We start from the raw sequence: 5,272 nt of genomic DNA, 5'->3' as shown, positions 1-5,272 counted from the left end.
GAAGACCCTTGCCCAGGTGAAGACCCTTCCCCTGCGCAAGCGTAGTAACAGAAGAGAATGACACAGCAGATATTATAATTATATGCAAATCACTAACCAATCATTGTAACTGGGAGTGTACTACCTTGTAATTTTTGTGTATAAATGTAACGGTGAAATTGGCACGGGGTGTGCTTGATTTGTGGAAATTCCACCTAGCACCCAGCGCCACAGTGAAGAATGCCTGCTTCCTAAAACTCCAGATTGAGCCTTAGAGAGTTTTTCATCTGCCGACTTAATGGTAACAGCTTGACACGGTTGCAGCTGTTGGGAGGCTAGTAAGTTGGGAAGGGAGTAACTTTTCTGAAATCGCCCACCTCTCCACCAAAACAGCATGCAGTCCTGTGCCTTCCCAATCACAGCCTGCTGTGCGAGCTTCATTCTGTACCTTACTTTACAGTCCCTGCCTAAAATGCATCCTGTGTGTGATTGCCCTGCGTGCTGCATTACCGCATTTCAAACACTTTGGCCCAGGGTCAAAAACCTGGACTAGACAACCTGAAGAACCAGATTTGCAAGCTTAGGGAACCCCAATACTGCTATCTGTAGTGTTCTGTGCAAATTTACATCATTAGTCTCTATAAAAATTAGCGGTATCAAAATGTCCCCACAGTAGTAGCTGTAACAGTTGAAAGCAGGCACTGCACAGATACAAGCTAATCCCTGCCCTTGGTCTGCAGAAATGAGAGATAACCCAACAGTGCCCTGAAGGTTATCTGGGACGGTTTATGCTGAAATCTGTTTTGCTGGTTTTGGTGGAGTTTTTGTTTGAGGTTTGTTGAGCGCTTTGCCTAAGAGTGGAGATGACCAAGGCCACCCTTTTCCTAATGTTTTCCTTGGATCCAGAAACACCAGGAGACAACTCTGACTTAAATGGAAAGGAGTGACCCATCTGATGTCTCTTTCCACGCCCTGCCCAAGGTAGGCTGGCCTAGGGAAAGTCCTCAAAGCAGAAGTAACAGTAATGCAAAACTGAAAGCCCAAGTCAAAATAGGAAACTGGTTTTTGAGCATCTGAAGTGTCCTGAGTCTGCCACATACGATGCACTCCAACCCACCCTCTTTCATCCTGCCCCAGCCTTCCGTCTGTTTTTCAAAAGCTTTCATCCATGTCATTTATGATGTCTTAAACCCAGCCTCAAAGGAGTAAAACACTGGCTGCCATCGCATCACGTACCTTCCTCCTTTCTTGCTTTAACCCATCCTACACACATTGTCTTCAGCTACGAGCTCTCTGCTCATCTGCCCCCAGATGGTCTCTCGGACCGTCTCCGACTATTATATTTGTAAGAAACCTACCAGGAGGGGATCCCACTGTTGGACAACACGCTTCAAGACCCACCATACACAACAGTACAACCAATCCATGTTTATGCTTGGTGTAACTTTCTTGAGCAACAAATGAAGAACAATCGGGCTTGCTGTCATACAGATTTGCTTGAAAAGATGATAGTGTGTCTTTGAATTGCTGTCTAATAAAGTGTTAAAGCATGGTTTCATGCCTGGTGTTAGCCAGGAATTCCAGAAATATTTTTATGTCACATTGAAGGCGCAGATGAAATTGAAGTAATATAAACATTTGCTTTACCCTTCAGTTTAATACTTTAATCCTGCAAAATTGCAACAGACCTAGAGGCATTTTTACAGTTACATGACCTGGAGATGTAAACAGTTACAAAACACAACAAAGGAGTCAGTCACGGAATGCACTGGTAAGTTTGCAGGAAACGTGGCGACACCAAGCAGCTTCTACAGAAAGTCTGATTCGAGCATTGGTGATGGCAAGGTGGAGATGTTTCTCATAAGGAAGAGAGAGCAAGGACGCAAAAAATAGTAATTACCTAAGTAATGACATGGCTTGTACTAACCTGCTTATGGCAAGTGTCTGAAATACAGACACTGCAGAAGGTCGGGTATTGTGGCATTGGGGGAAGTAAGAAACCACAGCTGTACATGGTATTGGCTTGTTTGTTGTTTTTCTTCCCCAAAGAGGAGAGCGGTATGTACGCATGTGCTGTTTAAACTAATACACGCCCTACAGCAGGCCTTAATTTCGAAGAAATAAATAGCAACAACACTCATTAGGCACACAAGTATAGCTATCAGTAAGTAATCATAATACTCAAACTGCTTTTTAAACTTACCTGTTAGAATAACACATCACTATAGATACTAATTATTCCCAAGAAAGAGGGAATCTTACTTTCCCTGACAATTTGGGAGCACTTCACTGCTTAGAATTCCCTTCCTCCGAATTACGCGAAAGTTAGAAGATGCTTACCTCATGCCTTGCTTCAAAGAAGTTGGAAAATCATTTGCCTCCTGCCCGATCCCACGCTATTGATTTTCACTTCTATTAGCCCTTCCCATCATGCACACACACCAATAACTTTGGAAAAGTACAAATCTGGGAAACTTGATAAGGTTTGACAAGTAGATCTGGAACTATAGTGGGGGTATTATGCAAGTCATTCTTTGCTATTTATTTCGCCTCTTCCTTAATTGCCTTCCAGAATGACTCATGCTTTTATTTTCAAGCAAAAGCAGGAAGTATCCCAGAGCGTGGAGGTTTTAAGCAGTATCCTCAGGGAAATGGGTTGCCCACCACTGCAGCTACATAATGATGAAGAACTGTGATTTGGCCGCGGCCCATTAACATCTGAAACGTATCAGTCACAACCATGTGAGCTTTATTATAATATTTTAATGTAAATGTTCTAGAGTTAAAAGCCCTGAATCTGAAAGGGCACATATGCTTTCGTCAAAAGAAACAAAGGAGGCGAAATCAAAGCACCATTTCTAGTCTGTGAAGAAATTGCCCTTTGGCTTTTGAAAGCCTAGCTGGACTTCAGGATTGTTCAATTTTCACTTAAATAATACATCAGTACTTTCAGCCTTTCTTCTAGAAAACCACCCATCACCACAGAATTACCTTACTTTAACACTAGAAACTAGGTATTTCTGAAGTCTTAGAATGGTAGCTGAAATCATACTGTAAAAAAACCACATCAGTTGCCTGAACAGTTTTAGTTTGCTTTCAATTTCAGAAGCCACAGAGATAGTTAATACCTCAAATTTATTTGTAGAAAAGGAAGAAGGTTGTTCCTTCCACTTGTAGATCCCCCACCCAAGTAGTTCTGCGGAGACACCTGCTCCTCTGGCAGAAGAGACCTTCTTAGACACGCTCCAGCTTCCAGCCCTCCCAAGAACTGCAACCACCACCCGTGTTTGGCTCTTCTGCTTTGTTGCAAAGGAGCAACCAGCAAAGTGGCCACACATGGCTGACACACAGAGCGCCAGCAGATCACTCGTGGAGAAGTATGGTTAGGCATATGGGCCATCGCACATTCACAGCCTTGGGGCCACCCTCAGCAGTCAGAAGAGGCTATAACCTGTGTTCAACCATTAACTCAAACTTCCTCTTCAAAGAATTTGTGAGAAGGATACAGTTTTCCAGAGGGTGGTTTGCAGCCCTGATCTAAACGAAGGAGGAGGTGCTGCAGGTTGCAAAGTCACGTAGCATATGACATGCAGGGCGTTGCACATGGATGGCCATCTTAAGCTATGAACCTGCATCTACTTTATAACATGACTGTTTCAAAGCTCCATACGAAATACTTACCCTAACCACATTCTTTGAAATTCTAGGGACCTCCTGTCTCACTAATGTGTCTGTTCATTTCCACCTTGTTTTAATATGCCTGACCTCACCAAAGGCACAGCAAAGGGTAAGTAATTCAAAATCATTGACCTTGTGCTACCTCAAGGGAACATGCGTGAAAAGAGAAGATAGTTTTCTGAAGTAGTAGAGGACCGTGAAACTCTCCTAGAACATTAAGTACAAGAACAGAAGCAAACACAAGCAGTGAGGCTGCAAAAGGAAGATTTCTCTAAGGAACCACGGGGAGTGACAGGCAAGGGCAAAGACAGGTATCGTCATGTGTCTTCTCCCCTTGGAGTTTAAGTGTTGTAAATTGCCTTTTCCCTGATACAGGATCAAGTTTGTGGAGAAACAGATCAACCAATATTTATTAGCATACCTTTTATTAAGCTGTTGTAGTAGACTTACTATAGTGGATAACTATCCAGACAGTAAATTCAATTATTCTTTCATGATTCACACACACGCGATCACTCATCGTTACCCAGTGGGGAAGGGGAAGCTGACCACAGTGGTTTTCTCAGCTACAGAGGCTCATACTGATGTGCCAGTGGCTTCAGCGTCAATGCTCAGAAAGTCCATCTGTTTCTGCAGATGCGTATGTAATCCTGTAATCTTTGTCGGCATATAGCCACCACCCCCTTCTTGGGTATAGCCTGAGCTGTACGACCCATTGTGGATGGCGTGTGTGCTGGTGGCCTTGTGTAGATTCATCTGACTATGTCCTGGGATCATCAGTTCCTGTGGATTCAGCAACACCTCTTGGCTCTGGGGCTTATCCGTTCCTGGGACACTTTCGCACACTGCCTCTCAGCACGTATTTTTCCTCTCTTCAGTTTCCTGGTAACTATTTCTCTATCCATATGCACCTAGATGTACCTATAGAGTCTGTTTAAACTCAGAAGGGGGTTTTGAGACACAAGTGCTCCAGGTACGCCGTAGGCTGTTCCTCCCAGGCACAGCACAGGCAGCCCTCTCCCACCAACCGCTATGAACACGGTTGGTCACAGTCTGCAGCACAGATTCCCAAATCTGTCTCCAAACCTGGATCTTCCAGAACACTGCTCACCCACAAAGCTCAGCGTGCCACCACTCATGCATTTCTTTTATTACAGTAGCAGGAATCACTACACTGTGTGTTGGCAGTGTAATGACGCGCTTTGGGGAGAGCTCAACTCTCCAGCACTCCAAACCCACAGATTCTCATCCGTCATTCTCCTTTATAGACATTTAAATAATTTCTTATGCATTGCATGATGCATTTTCCCGCTTGTGATTATATTCTACCACACATTTTTTCCATCAATGTGCATGTTTTCCAGTACACATGCATTTAATCATGCTTTCAAGCTATACCTAATGCTTAGCTACTAGCAGTTCATGCTGTATATCCTGGTGCTATGTTCAGACACTATCATATTCTACCACAGGTGTTCTCTGACAAATACTGTTATGTTTGATGGCTGCAGATATCTGCACGTTAGTCTTACCTAGCTGCTTATTAGTCATACTTTCAAGCTTCCCCTTATTTCAGCTAAACAGCTATAATAATGAGGTTTCCTATCCTTCATAG

The sequence above is a fragment of the Pygoscelis adeliae genome, unplaced genomic scaffold (genome assembly GCF_000699105.1).
Source record: "Pygoscelis adeliae isolate BGI_AS28 unplaced genomic scaffold, ASM69910v1 Scaffold294, whole genome shotgun sequence".
Classification (NCBI taxonomy): Eukaryota; Metazoa; Chordata; class Aves; order Sphenisciformes; family Spheniscidae; genus Pygoscelis; species Pygoscelis adeliae.
The sequence above is the reverse complement of the archived record's forward strand: the minus strand, read 5'-3'. Positions refer to the sequence as shown.